This window comes from Cebus imitator, unplaced genomic scaffold (assembly GCF_001604975.1).
Source record: "Cebus imitator isolate Cc_AM_T3 unplaced genomic scaffold, Cebus_imitator-1.0 Scaffold298, whole genome shotgun sequence".
In the NCBI taxonomy this organism is placed as follows: domain Eukaryota; kingdom Metazoa; phylum Chordata; class Mammalia; order Primates; family Cebidae; genus Cebus; species Cebus imitator.
In genome coordinates, this window is record NW_016107613.1 from 1,042,909 (window position 1) to 1,064,494 (window position 21,586).

Genomic DNA, 21,586 nt, shown 5'->3' on the forward strand with positions numbered 1-21,586 from the left:
AAGCTGCAGGGAAGAAAGGGAGTGGGGAAAGAGACTGATTGATTAATTGATTGATTTGCTTCAGAGAAAATTCCTTAGAAAAATCTCTTGCCTATCATCCCTCACTAGCATTCTATAATCAGAGGTATTCTTACTCAACATAGTAAATATAGCATGAATAAAAATAAAAACATGTCCCCAACAATACACAACACAATCCTCTACTGGGACATTGGAAAATGCTAGTCCCCACCCAAGAATAACTGACACAGAACCTTCGGGAATGGGGCCTTATAATTTGCTTGTTACTAAACTCTCTAGGTGAAAAGAGGTTTGGTCCACCAGAGGAATCTTTCCCCTCCAGGACTGTGTACCCTAGCAGCAAATGAGAATTTTTTTCAGGAAAGAATCACTTGTAACAAACATTATATGAGCTGAATACTATGGGCGAGTGCTGTACTACCTACTAGTAACACAAACTGGGTTTTAAAGATGAGATGGTAGTCACAGAGAAATAACCCATTGTAATGCAGCTTAGAAATACTATCAGTCAAATCATGTTTTCTAAAACATAAAATCCTGCTCTGATACATTTAGCCTGATACAAAGGCATAAATACCAGACACGACTGTTTTAAGAGAATCACACCAGATTTAGCAGCTGAGCAGGCCGTTTGTCATTTTTTAAAGGTGTGTCATTAATCTTACACTATTCCAAAAAGCCAGGCCTCTCCTACCCTGGTCTGCTTTAAATCTAACAACTATTTATTGACTGTCTTTCTCTTGCTTGGCACTCTGCTGAGAGATATAGACCTGCAGGTGGATGGGATTCACATTTATTGGGTGCCTATTTTGCATTAAACCACTGAGTATTTACTCAAAATTGGGTTATGATGCTTTTTGAGAATGCTATTTGTTCAAAAGACCCTGTGTTAATACAGAAAATGCAAAATAATTTTTACAAAGGATAAGTCATAACAGGGAAAATGCCCATGCTATAATTTTATGAGGGGCAAACTCATCTGAATTTAGAATTACATATTACATAGGAAAGTATACTGGAAGAAAGCATACAAAATGTTAATCATAATTCCCCTCAATTGAAGGATTAGGAGGTTAATCAATCATCTATTTGACACTTCTTTTGTACTACTTAAATTCTGAATAATTTTTAAAACCTTAAATAATAATAAATGTACATTCAGCCCTTTGTATCCATGAGTTTTGTATATGTGAATTCAATCAACAATGAATTGAAAATATTTTTGAAAAACAGTTGGCTGTGTCTGTACTGAACATGTACAGGCTTGTTTTTCTTGTCATTATTTCTAAACAATAGAGTATAACAACTATTTACATTCGTTTGCATTGTATTAGGTATTATAAGCAACCTAGAAATGATTTAAAGTATACAGGATGTGCATAGGTTAGCTGCAGACACTACACCATTTTATACCACAAACTTGACCATCCATGGATTTTGATATCTAAGGAGTCCTGAAACTAATTATCTAAGGATGCTGAGGGAAAAGTAATCTTATGCAAAAAAAATTAATACAGAGCACAACTAGCTTTAGGTAATCAGTGTGAAAGGGAAATAAATCTTGGGACCCCAAACTCATTAAGCCAAAGGGAAAAGTTAAGCTGGTAACTCGGTCACATAAACCTGCCTCCCCCTTTTTGTTTCTAAATAAGATGGCTACAAGAAGAAAAGCTACACACCTCCCACATATTTTGTCCACAAGAAAATTCCTAGTGAGCTCTAAGATCTTTACTCTAAAGTGTTTATGTTAAAATTACACCATGGCAATGTAAATTGATAGCTTATCTGTACAGGTGAAGTCACCCTCCTTCCCCACCTGACACAAATGCATATCTGATTGTTCCCCTGTCCCATTTTTCTATGTCATCTTATGTTTAAAAAAAAAAAATACAGATTCACTGACCCAAAGGCATGAATGACTATTTTGTCCTACCTTCCTTTCATGTGAAAATTGTGTACTTTTCAACATCCAGCACTTTCCCCTTTTAATTTGGAGCCCTCAAAATCATCTTTGGGAGAAAGCATAGGCCTGCCTCCCAGGCGCACATCCTTAACATTGGCAAATAACCTAAAATGATTGGGACTTGTCATTTTTCTGAATTGACATTAGCTAATATATGACATTTTGTTTTTTTTCCCTCCAAAATTCTGGTTTTCCTGGCACCAATAAGATTTCTCAATTCTGTATCATACTTTTTTTTTTTCAAGTATTTTTATTCATCATTTTGTAGTGACATTTTTTATTCTGTTGCTACATATAATCTATGCATATCAAAACCATGAATTTTAAAAGTACTATCCAATCTAGTTGTATAATTAACTGCTCGGCCTTTTTCCTCTAATCATTGTCCTTTAGAATCCCAGAATAATATACAAAACTCAGAAGATTAACAAAATGTAGATTTTACTAACTTCATAATTTCTCCTAGACTTATAGAAGCAGAATGTTTCTTGCCTTAATTTCTCATTTAAAATGCTGATATTTATATGGAATTTCCATATGAGATCCAGTTTAGAGAATTTTCAGGAAAATTTTCCCTAGAGCCATAAATTGCTTTTGGTATCAGCCATGTTGGATTTGACCTCTCTTGATATTAGGGGACTATTACTACATTTGTGACCCTTGTTCCCAAGTGTGGTATGCCGTATGTAGCTGTACCCTTTCTTATAAACTTAGCTCCCTGTTTGTACAAAAATGAAGAGCATAAACAAAACCCACACTCTCATTTAGGGATTCTGCTACCTATACCTGGGAAATGTATATCTCTCTAACCTATGGAGAAAGAAGTGTGTTGCTTTGTTTAAGATTTAGCAAGACTGCCTGGCAAGAACCTCACCCTCCAATTATTATGAGTGTAAGCCCTAAAAAGAAGGAGATAGATTTCAGCATCATCCCACTGTCTGCTCTGTCAGGCCCTGTGGTTCAGAGCCCCACAGCTCATGGCACCTCTATTCCTTTTCACTCTCAATTACCAAGAAAGGAACTGCAGCCAGAACATAGGACCATTTAACAGAATCAAAGTCCTCCACCCGTAGATCTGAAAGTAGTGTCAGTAATATGCACACGTCATTTGGGAATTGCATTTACTAGAGAATAAAAAGGCATATAAAGGCCAGGCACAGTGTCTCACACCTGTAATCCCAGCACTTTGGGAGGTTCGAAGTGGGTGGATCAGAGGTCAGGAGTTCAAGACCAGCCTGGTCAACAAGATGAAACCCCGTCTCTACTAAAAATACAAAAATTATCTGGGCACGGTGGCAGTCGCCTATAATCCCAACTACTCAGGAGGCTGAGGCAGAAGAGTATCTTGAACCAGAGAGGCAAAGGTTCCAGTGAGCTGAGATCAAGCCCCTGCACTCTAGCCTGGGCGACAGAGCAAGAATACATCTCAAAGAGGAAAAAAAAAGGATTGAAAGGGCTAAATGGAGTTCCACTAAATCCCCCGGGGAATTCTCATTTCGACCACAAGTCCAGAGTGAGAACTGCTCTAATTCACTTGTCTTCTAGAGGGTAAATACACACCTGAGGGGAATGTTTTGAAAAGAGCCACTGGCTTAATCGTGTAAATGCCACATCGTCTCTGACTTAACCACAGCATAAATCAGNAAAAAAAAAAAAAAAAAGTCATATAAAAACCTCTGACCACTACCAGTTCTCTTGGGTTCTGATTTTGATTAGATAATCAAAATATAGTCTCATCTGGAAGAAGCGCTTACCCCTGAAGTGAGGCAATTCCTAAAACAACCCTACCTAATATAACCATATATTCTCCAATGTCTTCACATTATTTTCCCTTCTATCTCAAGACTTGTACGAGCCTTAAAAACATACCCTATGATCTATACCACCGGCAGTAAGGCAATTTACAATTTCTTCAGCCATATAGTAGTTTGAGTCTTTTTATTTTTCTTCCACTGACCAGCAATATATTAAAAAACCTACAAGTTACATGGATTTTTATATAACAGATAAACAAGCATTCTTTTCCTTCCCCTTATCTATCATGGTAGTTGTAACCAGCCACAAGCAAAACCTTAATCATGAAGACTTTCTCTTGGTGATAAGGACAAATATAGAATGTGAGAAAACAGACACTATTGAATAAAAGCTTTTGACTGGTGAAACTAGGAGATTCATAATGTACACAAAGCAACTCAGCCTCAGAGAAAGGGCAACTCTTTATACTAATTCTTGATTAAGACACAAGAAAGAGGAAGTGGGAAAAGATTCCAATGCCTCATGCCCTTTAGCACAGCCTGCTTTGATTCTGTTTAAATTAGGTCACTACAGCATTGAGCCACCGCTAATACTTATTAACAGTTGACAGAAAGTTATTTTTAACCATAGCTCCACTCAGGAACTTACCATTCATACTAGGTTTTGCAAAATACAATTTCTTGTAAAGAATACAGATGGTGAAGAAAGGGCAAGTGTTCACAAAAGGAATAAAGTGGATAGTAAATTCAGCATTACTGGTTTGCTTTGCTTTTCAGAGAACCTAGAGAAATTCTTGCCACAACAAATTTTTTGCAGAATCCAACTATAAATATAAAAATAATTTTTTACTTAAAAATGTTCTTGTCTACTAATTAATTAGTAACTAAGACTTCTGTAAGTGTTATTAAATAAAAACTGAGGTCACCCTATAGATATATTCCAAGACCAACAGCATGTAACCATGTAGTCAAAAGTTATCTTGAGTTTCCTGAAATAATAGTTGTTATCATAAAAGAAACACAAACTGTAAGCTTTACATCCTTGTTAGCATGATTCAGTGAAATTAAACTAATCAGCTATAGACAAATCAACTTAAACAGATTTGCTTGCCTTACAAAGAATATTAATGTATAATAGTCAATCACAAGAAAGGTCAAAATACTTCCTCCTTTATGCTTCGAAAATTGTGCTGTAACTGCTGTGAGTAGGGCTTACCACTTTTAATAAGGCCTTGTGGTTGGTGAAATGTTCCTTTGTATGCACGATACACTTTTAAATTTCTTTCCATTTGATCTAATTTTGCTTTTGACAGTTTGAATAAGAGATGTCTTATTGAAATAGGTAAATTATAATGATAATAGAATGAGGCACAAATTATATGAATAATCCTGGAATGGTTAAAATACTAAACTTGAAATCAGTTGAGAAGATTTCTCTCTAGAATATTTCTTGGGGAAAATGATAAAATCAATCAATGTGTATCTACTGACTATCTAATGTGAGTAAAGCAATGTCCTAGGTACACTAAGGGAAAGAATATCAGACAGGTAGACATAAACAAATATAAACAGTATGCTAAAGGGGAAAGAAAAGCCTAGAGATACAACAGAAGTTTAGTAAATGTGTGAGTAGTCAAAAGGAAACTGAAAAAGCCATTGAAGTGGCATCATTGCCCGGAGTAAATATCCAAAGTTCGCTGTCTTGCACCAAAAAGATAAAGGACAGGAACACACAAGAAATGAGTTTAAGAGTGCAGGTTTAATAGGCAAAAGAAAAAGAAAGGGGGGCTGGTCAAGGGGGCTCATGCCTGTAATCCCAGCACTTTGGGAGGCGGAGGCGGGCATATCAAGAGGTCAAGGGTTTGAGACCAGCTTGGCCAATACAGTGAAACCGGATTTACTGAAAATAAAAAAAAATTAAAAAAAAAAAATTAGCCAGGCATTGTGGGGGCGCCTGTAATCCCAGCTACTTGGGAGGCTGAGGCAGGAGAATTGCTTGAACCCAGGAGGCAGAGATTGCTGTGAGCCGAGATTGCGCACTGCACTCCAACTCAGGTGACAGTGATTCAACAACAACAACAAAAAAAAACGAAGAAGAAGAAAGAAAGAAAAAGAAAGGAGAATAGCTCTCTATCTTGTGAGAGAGAGGGTCACCTGAAAGAGAAATCCGTACCATGGTGGAGTGCACCAGATTTTATAGGCAGGCTCGAGAAGGCAGTGTCTGATTTACCTAGGGTCCACAGATTGGTTGGACCTGATGTGACATTTACACAGCAGTGGGGAAGCCTGGCCGCCCCACCCTAATCTTATTAAGCAAATATACTTCCAACTTGGCCCACTTGGCCTGGGCAATATTATCTGCTCTTTACAGTACATCTGGCTGGCAAAGAAAAGAGAAGGGAACACAGAACCACGACTGTGAACATGCCTAGTCCCAGTTAGCCTTTTCCCATTGGCACAACTGCCAGCATTCACCTGTGCAAGCTATCAGCTTGTTTATGTCTACAGCTCAATTTTACAGGCTGCTCTTTGTTAGAAAAGAAAATGATTGTGGGCTGCTTTTCATTGAACGGAAAACCTTACCAAGGACTTCCTTACCCTATCTGCCTAAACAATTTCTCCTTCACTCTTATATCACTATCATCATAAGAGAAAACTGTGACCTACAACTCTTGGTTTTTGACAAATTAAGAAGAACAAAACTGAAAAAAATAGATGCCTGGAATAGTAACACTATGAATTAAATTTAATAGACATATCCACATTAAATTATATACACTCTACATATCACATTTATACTCTGTTCAAATGTCAACGAAATAGTTACAAAAATAGTTCACATACTCAGCCGTAAAGCAAACTTCAATACATTTTAAAGTTAGAAGTTGTAGTTTATATTTACTGATTTCAATGCTGTAAAACATAATGACAAAGAAACCAAAAACAAAACAGCAAATAGAATATAGTACTCTATTAAAGAGCAATACACTTTGACCAAAGTGGTTTTGTTTCAGAAGTATGAATGGTTCAATATCATAAACATTATCAATATAATTCATTACTTCTATAAGTCAAGAAGAAAAACTCAGCATTCCCTTTTGACTTTTTACACCTGTAGATAAGTCAAAGGATATATCTAGGAAGTGCCAAATATCAATACTAAAAAAGCAGCTAACATTATACTTAATGTTAAGTCAAACATAAAACCCGTGACTTTTTCATTTGAATAAAAAAGAAACAAAGAAATTGACCTAAACACAGAAGTATTATCTAATGTTGTTCTGAAATTTAAGAAATAGCAAGCACAAATATTGACAAAAAAGCATTATTATTTGCATATATGACTATCTTAAACATTCATTTGAGAATCACTGAATAAATGCTGAAATCAATAAATGTATTTAGAATGGTGTCTATAAAATGATGAAAAAAATTAACAGTAATGAGATGCATATAAAATTGTGGAATATTTTGGTCACTAGTGTAGTCTCAATAAAATCACCAACAAACTAATTCCAACACATTGGAGAGGAAAATACCCATTGTTTACAACTTCGTAGTATTTTCTAGTATGAAAAAATTTATGGAATATGTCCTTTTATGTCTCTGGGATGTACAATGGGCAGATCAAAATGCAAACATGTCTGACATGTATTTTAATGGCACCTCATAATATTTATAACTGATCTTATTTTGCTTTTGATACCCTACTCCTTATGATAGAAGAAATAGCTTAAACTTGACAATTTAAAGAAATTAGACCTCTTTTAGTTCATAAACTAACTCTAACTTAGTCACATTGGAAAACTATTTAATTCAAGCTTTAATCTTCCTAACAGGCTTGTTTTTCTTTCTTTAGGAGGATTTATTCTCCCTTTGTCCTTCCCATGACATCTGGATTCATGGGAAAATTTATAGAGCATTGCTGTGTGAAGAGAAGCTTTGAAACCATTTGTTTACCCGTGGGTTTTGACTGGTTTATATACAGTGATGTTTTTGTCTGGCCTTTGAGCGTCTAACACCAAAACCTGTGAAGTGTAGCTGGTCCCTCCTGATTTTCTATCACTTTTGTTCTCTTTATCTGTCTCCTCACCCTCTCATCAGTCATACATGTAAATACATTTCCATCATCTTCCATAATTTTTTCCCACATGAACATAGGGGATTTTCTTTCTAATGTTAGAAACCGATACATCAAAAGCAACAGAAAACCTTCTAAACCAGGTCTTCACTGGACACTGCCACCATGGGAAAAAAATGTGTGCCTCAGTAGAAAACTATGTATTGTCCAAACTCCAGAAGACCTCTTTGGGTCTGATTCTGATTCTACAGAAGCTATTCTACAACTCTAAATTGAGAGTGACTGATAGCAATGCAAAATAATTTTTGTCTAAACACGTGCAAATTCTGTCCTGCCCAGTAGAAGTTCAATTGACCCAATTGACACTGACTCAGATGGTCATTCTTTATTGATGCTAAATGTTTTCCACGGTCTGTTTCCTTCTGTTTGTTCATCTTTATAACATTCCCTAATGTGAAAACCCAGTTTTGCTTCAATTTTCACAGTCATATTAGTATTTCTAATCTATACATTTTTCTGTTCTGTGGATTCTATTTTGACCCAGTGTTAACATCTAATTGATTCCCTCATTAAGTATTAGTTCAATAAAATCTTTAATTTTTATTCATTTATAAAAATGAGAGTCATGATTTTACCCTTTACTGAAAATTATCTTTTAACAACATTGTTGTATTCCAGGACTCTGCATTCTACTCTACTATATCAGATACTGAGGCCGTAGCACTTTGGGGAACTGTGCCTATGGGAATTTCAGACAAGTGAAATTATCCTGCAGGGGAATCTGTAAGAAAAAGAATAGTCTCCATATTCCATAGGGACTATGGGAGTTTAATGGGAAAAATTCCCATGAAGTTTTGGGTTAGCATTGATTATAGAGACAAAAAAGCAAAATGGTAGTGCTTGATATGTTTGATTAGGCTTTATTCCTCGGCAGATAAATAAATTTGTGGTGAGCAGAGCCTGTGAGGCAGGCCTCCAAGCAAATATATTTTCCAACTAGAGCTAGGTGACAGGAACCTCGTTTCAGTGACAACATGATGGACTGGTATAATACAACCCAATGGTACACTAGTTTCTCAATCCTGAGGATAGTAAATATACTTCAAGGCATTTCACCAATTCGATAGCACTACAACATATCATAAAATAGCTAATTTTTTATTGCTCAGAGGAATTTGATCCTAATTTATGTCCAACAGCATATCAAGAAAGCTTCCAATTCTGACAAAAGCTCTGGCATTTATGGACCAATAACTATGACACAGAGATTCTTAGGTTAAAAAAATGAATCCTTCTAATCAATTCAGAAAATAAACTTACTAAATCCATTGGAGAAATATATATTAAGGTGGATGTTTGTCTTTTGTCAAAATCTCAAAATCTCACCCATTACTTTAAGAAGTAATTCCCTACACAAAGTGCTGAAAATAAGTGGGTCCCAGAGGCTTTGGACTATGATGCATTGAGGTTCAGGAGGTCAAAGAATAAATTGCATTGCATATCATACAAACTACAGTGGTGACTACACTTTGACTCATGGTTAAGACTCCACGAACCCAAACATTGGCAACATTGAAATTGATGAAAGAGAGAAGTAGAAATTTTACTATTGTATATTTGCTACTCAAAATATTTAGTAAGTCTTCACTAAAACAATGTATTAAGTGGTTTGGTAGTGGCATAAAACCCCACAAATCTTAAGAGCATTTTGGAGGAGATTTTAAATGATATAGACATATATTGTGGTAAAGTATGTTTAGATGAATATCCTCATAAACCTAGTGAAACAGAACTTGGGGATCAAGAAAAGACCTTGTCCAATGACTACTTGACATGTAGTTGCTGTATGACAATAGTGAGAGGAATGATGTCCCACAAAATCCGTGTATACTGTCGGTTAGAATGCAAACTAGTACAATCAGTATGAAAACAGTATGGAGATTCCTCAGAAAATTTAAAATGGAATTACCGTATGATCCAGCAATCCAGCAATCTCACTACTGGGATAAATCCAAAGGATATAAAATCTAGATATCTGCACTCCTATGTTTATTGCAGTATTAGTCACAACAGCCAAGATATGAGATCAATCTAAGTGTCCATCAATAGATAAATGGATAAAGAAAACATGATACCTATACACAATGAAATAATCTTCAGCCTTCAATAAAAAAGGAAAGGCTGTCATTTTTTACAACATAGATGAACCTAGAGGAATCATACTAAGTTAAAGAAGCCAGGCACAGAAAGATAAATACTGCATGACATCACTTACTTGCAGAATTTAAGAAAGTCTAACTCATAGAAACAGTGAATATAATGGTGGTTAACAAAGGCTGGGAATAGGAAGATTGGGAAAATCTTGGTCAAAAGACAAAATTTCAGTTACATGGAAGGAATAAATTCAAAAGATCTATTGTACATCACAGTGACCATTAGTTAGTAAAGGTATATTGTATACTTGAAAATTGTTAAGAGAGTAGATTTCATGTGTTCTCACCACAAAAAAAGTATGTGAGGTAATACCTATGTTAGGGACTTGATTTAGCCATTCCATAATGTATACATACATCAAAACATCATGTTGTACACCATAAATGTATACCATTTTTATCTGCCAATTTAAAATCATTAAAAATTTAAAAGAATGAAAAGAATTGTGTTCCACCAAAAGACATGTAAATGTGATCTTATTTGGAAATTACATCCTTAAAAATGTAATTAAGATGAAGTCACACTAGATTAGGGTAAACTCAAGACTTTATTGGAAGAAAAAAAAAGTAAATTTGGCCTAGGTAAAAGGAAATAAGCTCACCCCAAGGATAGTTTGTAGCATTCAAGTAATCTTTCTGGATTTATCTTTCTTTATTTTGGCAGGTCTCTCTACTTTCATAGATACTAAGTTCTCTTAGAAGTCATTGGCAATGCAAATTCAATATTTTCCATAGTTGTATGCATTTCTCATAAAAATTTGGCTTCATAGGAAGACACTGACTCAGATGACATTCTCCCTTAGACACTTAGGGAGAATGTCACGTGAAAATGCAGAGTACACACACAGAATGAGAATGTCATGGGATAACAGAGGCAGAGATCAGAATGATGTGTCCACAAGCCAAAGAATGCCAAGGATTGCCAATGACCACCAGAAACTAGAAAGAGGCAAGAAAGGGTCCTCCCATAGAACCTACAGTAGTGGTATGGCCCTGATGACACCTGGATTTCCGACTTCTAGCCTCAAGAACTGTGAGAAAATTAATTTCTGTTGTTTTAAGCTACTTCATTTGTGGTACTTTGGTACAGCAGCTCTGGGAAACTAATACAATGGCATAGTTCTGCAGCATGCATATAATGTGAATACTTTGTAAGAGGACTTGGCATCTGTGCCTGGGATACCAGTGGTGTTAGAAATGAGTTAAGTTTGTTATTCCCATTTTGAAATTGAAAGGTCTTCTTTGCACTAAATGGGAAGAGGAATTATAGTAAATCTAGATAGAGATGAATAAGGTGGCTTCTTCAGTAAATGCAGTGATTTGCCATTTAAGTATCTCACCCTGATTTCAAATTATTATCATGCCCTAGGTAAAAGGAAATAAGCTCACCCCAAAAGTAGTTTGTACCATCCAAGTAGTCTTTTTGGATTTCTCTATCTTGACAGGTCTTTTTGCTTTCATAGATGCTAAGTTCTCTCAGTAGTCATTGGCAATGCAAATTCAATATTTTCCATAGTTGCATGCATTTCTCATAAAAACTCTGCTTTTTATGGGAAGATATTGACTCAGATGGACATTTTTTTTGAACTGCTATATTTTCTCCAGCTTCTGTTTTCCTCCATTTGTTCATCTCTACAGAATGAAGATTTTTGGTCCCATAGTTAATGGAGACAGGTTCCATCAGAGTTTGTCTGGGTGCATAGTAAATCATTTAGGTCCAGTAGAAGGGAGAAAGGATGAGTTTTATTTAATATGGTTTCTAAACCTTGGCCAGTACAGCAAGTTGATAGCTGATAAGCACTAGGCAGGGAGCGACAGACAGAGGAAACTGATTCAGGGAATTACCTATCTGTTGACAATTTCCTTCACAAGTCTGTTGTGAAAACAGCCACATTAACAGAAACAGTCCTCCATTTCTATCTTAACGGGTGGCATGCCCTCACAGCGGTGCTGGGCTTTCTCCCACTTGCTATCATCCCTAGTAAACAATGAGAAAGTCCTCTAGCAGGATGGCTATCTCGTGTGTTATTACTCATTTGCTCGACTGAATGTTTAGCAGAGTGCATTATCACAAGCATGTATCATAGGCATTCCCAGAGGCTGAAAGCGTCACCAATGTTGTATGTGCTAGAAAAAGTTAAATAACACAGACATGTCCAACAGTATGACCAAAGTATCCAGGTGGCAAGGGGATGCCAGAAGACAACAGGAGGGAAGCCACACTGCTGGAAATGGAAATGTTTTATAGGTTCAGTGTTGAATCTTGCCAGTAGTGAGAAATTTTCTCTTCCCCGCCCCATTCAGTCAATATTTGCTGTGAACATTAAAAGGATTCAAAATGAGGACCAATAAGAAAGAAAAAAAAAATTATCACAGCAAGAGATTGTGTGATAAAAGTCACTTTGTTGTATTAAACTATCTCTGCACCATAAAACTGGGTGTCTGGTGAAAGGACATGGGAAAAATAGTCAATGAAGGTATTAAACTATATCATTAAAATAGAGATAAAATTCTGAGTCTTAATTTTTACAAATTAAATGAAGAGAAAACATCTCTTGAAAGGTTTTAGCAAAGTTTACAAGGGTATTAAAAGTACAAAGAAATAAGAACATAAAGAAATAAACAATAAATAATCGTTTATTCAAGATATATATCTACATCCTTTTGTCAGGAACTGATACATAGTGATAAATAAACCTAGACCCTACTCTCACAAGGCTTACAGTCTATTGGGGTAAAATAAACATGAAACAAACATTTCTACAAATGTATAGTTATGTACACTAAGTTATATAAAAGAAATAATAAAGTCTAAAAAAGCAAGTATTCACATGTGCCAAGCACTGTTTTAAGGTGTGTGTGTGTGTGTGTGTGTGTGTGTGTGTGTGTGTGTGTATACTCATTTAGACTCTTATTTGGTAGAGTAGAAATTCCCAGTTATCTTGGGGAGTAGGCATTTTTATTTATATTTTGTAAATAGGGAAACTGATATACAGAAAGTTTAAACAACTTGCCCAGAATCACAAAGCTAATGAACAGTAGATCCAGAATTTGAATCTATCCTTGCCCCAGAGTTCATGAGATTAACCAGGGGCTTATCAAAGAGCATAACATGGAGATCTAATTCAGAGAGGCTGGTGCTTGGAGGGTGCTTGGAGGCCTCACTGAGGTAGTGACCTTTTGAAGCTGAGAACTAAAGGAATGCAGGACTTTGCTAAGTGCTGCAGGGAGGCAAAAGTGTTCCAAGCAGAGGGAGAAGAACGGGCCAAGGCTGTAGAGCAGGAAGGAGTGTCTGGTGTAAAGGAACATAAGGGGCAATCTGTGTGGCCAGAGCATGGTGAGATCATGAGACCACAGAAAGCCAACAATGATGTAGGCTGTAGTTGGATTATGCAGAACCTTCCACACAGCAAAAATTCCGTATTTTACCCTAAGTGTAATAGGAAGACTTAAATAATGAGAAGAAGAATTATATGTTCCCTTTTTTGTTTGGAGTTGCTTATTCTGGCTGTTCTGTAATCATTAGCTCAAAGAGGACAAGGCTGGACTATTCCATTGGAAAACACTGAATTTGGTACAACTATGAAAGTGCTATCAAAACTTCCATGACTTTCATGACTAAGAAGGAGGAATTTCTACTCTACCAAACAAGTATATTTTAGTAAAGCAAACTGTAAGCATTGAAATAGGTAGATAGAAGAGAAAAACACTAGTCTCAGTTTCTTATTACAGATAATGCTTAACCAGACTTAATTATGTCTTCATTTGAATTTTGAAAAGGAAGCCAAATTTTCTCATTGCAAGTACACTGAAATAATTTAAACATAAACCACAAAATAAAAATTGACATCCAACTTCTATAATGAAATTATAAAAATAGAACTTATGTCTAATAGAAAAAAATGCAAATTATTAGAACTGACACATTTATTGATTTAAAATAGGAAATGATAAATAGTTATGAAAGGAATTAAAAATGTTGTCCAAAATATATCAGTAGAAGACAGTTTAGAAGGTAGTTCTGAAGGAAAAATTTCCCTCCAACCTTCAAAAACAGATATTTCCAGTATTATTTAAACTACATAAAACAATACTGAAAGGCCCCAACTAATTTTTAGAGTAACCCTAAATATACTAAATATGATAGAAAGTTCAGATGAATACCACACACACACACGACCTGACTCAGTTAATAATAAAGCTTTGAAAATCTACAGTAGATTATGAGAACACGGCCAAAAGAAAATAGCCAAAATTGGAAATCTATAAATATATTATATCAGGTTCATAAATAGATGGTTAAAGGGAACCAAATACATAACTACATAGTTTTCAAAAAGTCAACTAAAAATAACATCCCATAAAAAGAAAATAAAAGCTTTTATAAACTGCCAAAGAAACATACTTACTGAGATGATTAAGGATATCTACATTAAGACAAAATCCAGCATTTTACTTAATGATACAGCACCCCACAAAGTAAAACCAAAAGCAAACAAAAGAGAAGGGGGAATAATTATCAAGATTATTACCTTCAGTTTCTAAAATGTATTATAAACCTGATTTAAATTAAACAGTGCAATACTGCCAGAGAAAGAATAACCAGATCCGCAGAACAGAGTGGAAAATCCAAAAATGAACAGACATCCATATAAAGTGATAAAAATGACATCTCCAATCAGTATGGGAAAGATGAATAATTAACCAACCATTGATGTTCATTGCCTCAACCCATAAATCACAAAATCATAAAATCCAGATTAAATATTTCAACGTATATAATAAACTATGTAGTTTAAAATAGGTAATGTTTTAGAGTGAAAAGTAGTAATTTAGAAAGGCATGGAGAATGGTTTTGCCTAGGAAATATAGGACATAGGCATGGGCAAAGACTTCATGACTAAAACACCAAAAGCCATGGAAACAAAAGCCAAAATTGACAAATGGGACCTAATTAAACTAAACAGCTCTGCACAGCAAAAGAAACTAGCATCAGAGTGAACAGGCAACCTACAGAATATGAGAAAATTTTTGCAATCTATCTGTCTGACAAAAGGCCAATATCTAGAATTTACAAGGATCTTAAAAAATTTTAAATTTGTTTAAACTTAAACAAATTTACAAGAAAAAAAAAACAATCCCATCAAAAAATGGGCAAAGGATATGAACAGACACTTATCAAAAGAAGACGTTTATGTGATCAACAAACATACAATAAAAAGCTCATCATCACTGGTCATTAGAGAAATGCAAATCAAAACCACACTATGATACCATCTCACACCAGTTAGGATGGAAATCATTAAAAAGGCAGGAAACAACAGATGCTGGAGAGGATGAAGAGATATGGGAATGCTTTTATACTTGATGGGAGTGTAAATTAGTTCAACCATTGTGCAAAACAGTGTGGCGATTCCTCAAGGATCTAGAAATAGAAATATCATTTGACCCAGCAATCCCGTTACTGGGTATATACACAAAGGAGTATAAATCATTCTATTTTCTACTACAAAGACACATGCATGTATATGTTTACTGCAGCACTGTTCACAATAGCAAAGACTTGCAACCAACCCAAATACCACTCAGTGGTAGACTGGCTAAAAAAATATGGCATATAAACACCATGGAATACTATGCAGCCATAAAAAATGATGAGTTCATGTCCTTTACAGGGACATGGATGAAGCTGGAAACCATCATTCTCAGCAAACTAACACAAGAACAGAAAACCAAACACTACATGTTCTCACATATAAGTGGGAGTTGAACAATGGAAACACATGGACACGGGGAGGGTAACATCACACACCAGGGCCCGTCAGAGGGTGAGGGGACTTGGGGAGGGATACATTAAAAGAAATACCTAATGTAGATGGTGGGTTGATGGGTGCAGCACACAACCATGGCACATATATACCTATGTAACAAACCTGCACATTCTGCACATGTATCTCAAAACTTAAAGCATAATAATAATAAGAAGAAAGGCATGAAGAAAAAAAATAGTCAATTTGGCCACATTAAAAACTTATACTAACAAAATCCTTTAAAAAAATAGGGTAAACTATAGCCTAGAGAATTATTTGCACATATGTGACAATGAATTAAATTCAGTAAAATATAGATTTACTTTAAAATTTTTAAAAATTAAGATAATTCATTAAAAAGTGGCCAAAGATCATGGAATAGAGAATGTTTTCTCAAAAATTTATAATCCACAAATTTATATAACATTCAATTTTATTAATGAGGAATATAATATAAACTACAACAGAAGAATAAATATCAGAATAAAAAGAGAACAATTACATTTCTTGGTGCTGATGGAAGGGGAGTGCAAGAAAATACACTCAAACACTTTTTGTGTAACACAAAGTAGAATTATTTTCTGGAAAGTTTTATAATATGCACTAAAGGCATCAAAAATTTAAAACCATTTAATTCTTTAATTTCTAAAATTTATTCTAAAATGACAATCATAAATATGCGCAAAGATATAGTTATGAAAACGTTCATCTTAAATGGTAAACTACCAAGCTATTTAAAATATTGAAAAAGAATATTTGAAGAACTTCAAGATGGCTAACTAGTATTTCATGCTTGCCTCCTCCACTGAGATGAACCAAAATGGTATACAGACAATCATACTTCAAATACATTATACAAGAGAACACTGGACTGCAACAAAAAAAGTGACAGAAAACACAAAACGCAAGAAAGGAGAAGGAAGAGAAGCAGCCTACTTAGCCAGGACTGGCTGGGAGCTGAGAGTGACTTCCCTACGCAGGGAAAGGGTAACCAAGAGACTTCCAGCAGCCCACATTGTCATCTAATACTGGTCATAAAAGAGCCCCTTAACTCTCCCGCGTCCTTAAACTAACACTGGAGCTACTGAAAGACTGTGAGACATAACTGCCCCAGTGGACAGCTCATGGTGGGTACAACACCCTCTCTGAGACCTAACTGGCTACAGCAAGGTTCTATTTTTAATCCTAGCCTTTAACAAATACTACACAGTCTTGAGCCCCAGTGTTCCAGGACTGAAGGATAAGGGAAACTCGGGTTGTCACTGGTGAGACTGGGTCACAAGGCAGCAATAGGCTGCCATAGTCATGCCTGAGAAGCAAGTGAAGAGTGTGCTTTAGCTGCCAGGGCTGGGAAGAAAGCTCTGTCAGCCCCGAGACTGGGAAATGAGCAGAGCAAATGTTGACTCTGGGACTTATTTGTGAGCTGGACAAGGACTCTTGCAGCTAGGGCTAAGGCACAAGATAGGTGCAGGTTACCACTACCATGGCTGAAGGGCGGGCCCAACTGGCACTGGGGCACAAGAGGAGCACATGTTCCCCACCCACTTGCCCAGGCTGTGGCCACTGAGGCTGGCTCCACCCCATCAGTGGCAGGGCATCAGCACTGTTGCTACTTCCCTTTACCTAACCATTCTGCCTTGGACCTGAGGATCACCTCACCCACACCCACCACAGGTAGTGTCCACTCTCAACATGAGGGTGCCTGGGCACAAGACCAGTTTTGCCCTTCCCTGAAGACAGCGCATATACACCAGGGCACTGGAGATTGTCCAATCCAATCCACTATGTTAAGCACCTGTACACTTGTGCTGGGGGCCTGAGGTGGGGCCTAAACTCCTGGCTGCTTCAAACTCAGCTGGCATCTACCTGCAGGAAGCACCTGCAGACATGGAAAGTGGCATTCCCAGCCCATTGCAGCCACCAACATGAATAAATGTATACTATACAGGTCCTAGAGAATTGTCCTTCCACTACTACTATCATTGCCTATGCCACACCAGCTGCCGTCTGAGAACCCATTCACTTGTCTAGTCCACTGGCATCCAAGAAAGCCACCTGGAGGCCCAAGAAGGTACCTGATAGTAACTGCCAACCGCAGAGCCAAGGATACAAGGATGGGCATGTTTAGCTCACCACTACCACCACAGAGACCTGATGACTGGTCCATCTGGCATCCCACTGCCCAGCACAACTTCAAGACAGCTACCACTAATAATTGTACACTAACCCACTAAGGAAATCACAAATACCACTAATGTCATTAACAGCCAAATAATTCATATAGAGAGAACACTATTGTGTGCACTCAAAATCAAAGCCAAAGTACCCTACCCAACCAATACCACAGATATATTTTCAGGAAAATGTCCTTTCTTATGAAAGTAAATTAAAAATAAGAAGTAAAAAAGAAGAAGTAACTGTTATACCAGATGTACAAATATCAACGCAAAGACACAGGAAACATAAAAAAGCAAGTGAATATGACACCTCCAAAGGAACATAATAATATTAGCAATAGACTTTAATTGAAAACAAATTCTTGAAATGCCAGATAAAGAATTCAAAATACTGATTTTTTTTTAAATTTTACTTTAAGTCCTGAGACACATGTGCTGAACGTGCAGGTTTATTACGTAAGTATATATGTGGTATGGTGTTTTGCTGCACCTATCAACCCATCATCTAGGTTTTAAGCCCTGCATGTATTAGGCATTTGTCCTAATGCTCTCTAAAAATTGATTTTAAAGAAGTTAATTGAAATGAATTCTGTAAAAAAATAAAAAGAAATCTGAAAACTCAGTATATGAATGAAACATTTACCAGTGATCAATGCTTTTAAAGAACCACATAAAAATTCTGGAACTAAATAATTCATTAAAGAAATACAAAATACATTTGAAACTGTCAACAATAGGCTAGATCAAGCAGAAAAATAAGCATCAAAATTTTAAGTTATGTCTTTTGAAATAATCCAATCAGGTAAAAGTAAAGAAAATTAATAAAAGAGAATTAGCAAAGCCTACAAGACCTTTGGGACAATGTGTAGTGACTGAATATTTGAGTTATTGGTATCTGCCAGTGTAGAGAAAGAACAAAAGGATTAGAAAACTTCTTTAACAAAATAATAGATGAAAGCTTCCCAATTCTAGCAAGAGATTTAAACATCCAGATACAGGAGGTCAGTGACTTCCAAGCAGATACAATGCAAAAAGATCTTCCTCACTGCACATAATAGTCAGACTGTCTAAAGTCAAAGATAAGGAGTGAATCATATAAATAACAAGACAAAAGTATCTAATGGCCTATAAGAAAAATCCCATCAAACTAACAGAAGTTTTCTCAGCAGAAACTTACAGGTCAGAACAAAGTAGGATTATATAGCCAAAGTGTTGAAAGAAAAGAAAAACTGCACAGTCAGAATAGTATATCCAGTAAAATTAGCCTTCATAAATGAAGGAAAAATAAAGTCTTTCTCAAGCAAGAAAATGTTGAGTAAATTAGATACTACCAGACTGGCCTTATAAGAAATGTTCAAGGGAGTCCTTAGGCTGGAAGTAAAAGAATAACACCATGATGAAAACATGAAAGTATAAATCTCCCAGCTGCCATGACATGAAATTTACCTATATAACAAACCTGTATTTGTACACCTGAAGTTAAAATACAAGTTTTTAAGTCAATTAAATTAAAAGTAATGTTTAAAAAATAAATAAAACTTATTAGTAAGGCAATCATGCAAATAAGGAAGAGAAAGGACTCAAATGGTACCACTAAAGGAATCCACCAAACCAAACAATGACAATAAAAAAAGAGGAAGAACAAAAAATACATTAAACAACAACAAATAATTAATAATATGACAGGGATAAAGCCTTGTATATCAATAATGACCTTTAATGTAAAGAGATTACATTATCCACTTAAAAGATACACAATAGCTAAACAGTTGATAAAAATAATACAACTGTTTGCTGCTTACAAAAAACTAACCTTACTAGTGAAAATGAAGGGATATAAATGGATATTCCATGAAAGCAGAAAACAAAAGCAAGCAGGTATGGCTATAATTGCATTAAATAAAACAGACTTTAAGTCAAAAACAGTTAAGAAAAAAAAAAGAAAGAAAGAAAAGACTAAGAAGGTTATTATATGATGGTAAACGGATCAATCCAACAAGATAATATAACAATTTAAATACACATGTACCCAACATGGCAGCACCCATATTCATAAAGTAAATATTAATGCAGGTAGAGAGATAGGCTTTAACATCACACTTTAAGCATTAGACAAATTATCTAGCCAGAAAGTCAACAAAGAAGCATGGGATTTAAATGGGTACATTAAACCAAATAGACCTAACAGTCATCTATAAAACATCCTACTCAACAATAGCAGAATCTATATTCTTTTCATCAGCACATGAAATATTATACAGCATAGAATGTATATTAGTACACAAAACTAGTCTCAACAAATATTTTAACATTAAAATTATACCAAGTATCTTCTCAGACCACAATGAAACACTAAGAATCAATACCAAGAAGGACTTTAAAAACCATATAAATACATGGAAATTAAACAACCTGCTCCTGAATTAAAAGTAGATTAACAAAGGAATTAAGATTAAATTAAAAAAAATATATTCAAACAAGTGAAAACGGAAATGCCACATACCAAAACTTGTGGGAATAGCAAAAGCAGTGTTCAGAGGAAAGTCGTAACAATAAATTCCTACATCAAAAAAGTAGAGAGAAGCAAGGGATAGTGGCTCACTCCTGCAATTTCAGTATTTTGAGAGACTGAGGTGGGTGGATCATTAGAGGCCAAGAGTTTGAGACTAGTCTGGCCAACATGATCCCACAAAAAAAGTGACGACATGTGATGTAATCTCAGCCTGGAGTGCAGTGGTGTGATCCCAGCTCAATGAAACCTCCACCTCCCAGGTTCAAGTGATTCTCCCACTTCAGCCTCTTGAGTGGCTAGGATTACATGTGTCTGCCACTAAGCCCGGCTAATTTTTGTATTTTTAGTAGAGATAAGGTTTCACCATGTTACCCAGGCTGGTCTCGAACTCCTGACCTCAGGTGATCCACCTGCCTTGGCATCGCAAAGTGCTGGGATTGCTGGCTTGAGCCACTGCGTCCAGACAAAAATTTCCTTAACAATGCCCCACAGACAATTAATGTAAAATAGACAAATGGGATTGCATCAAGTTATAAAACTTCTGCACAGCAAGGGAAACCATCAACAAAATGAAGAGACAACCCACAAAAGAGGAGAAAATATTTGCAAACTCCCAGTTCGACAATAGATTAATAACAAGAATATACAAGAAGTTCAAACAGCACTCTAGGAAATAAACTAATAATCTGATTTTAAAATGGGTAAAAGATTTGAATAGATATTTCTAAAAAGATGACATACAAATGGCAGACATATATAAATGTCTTCAACATCATTGATCATCAGAGATTTATAAATCAAAACTTAAATGACATATCATCTTACCTCATTTAAATGGCTTTTACCCAAAAGATAGGCAATAACAAATGCTGGAAAGGATGCAACAAAAAGAGAACCCTCAGACATCATTGAGGGGAATGTAAGTTAGTACAATCACTATGCGGAAAAGTTTGGAGGTTCCCCAAAAAACTAAAAATAGACCTACCATATAATCCAGCAATCTCAGTGCTGGGTATATACCCAAAAGATAGGAAATCAGTATATCAAAGAGATAT

At 35.8% G+C, this 21,586-nt stretch overlaps 1 long non-coding RNA gene across 1 annotated transcript in view; it reads right to left on the reverse strand.

The window, feature by feature from the left end:
• LOC119467514 overlaps nt 1-21,586 on the reverse strand; it is a 233,114-nt gene that overhangs the window by 68,274 nt on the left and 143,254 nt on the right. The gene's annotated exons all lie outside the window — the stretch shown is intronic.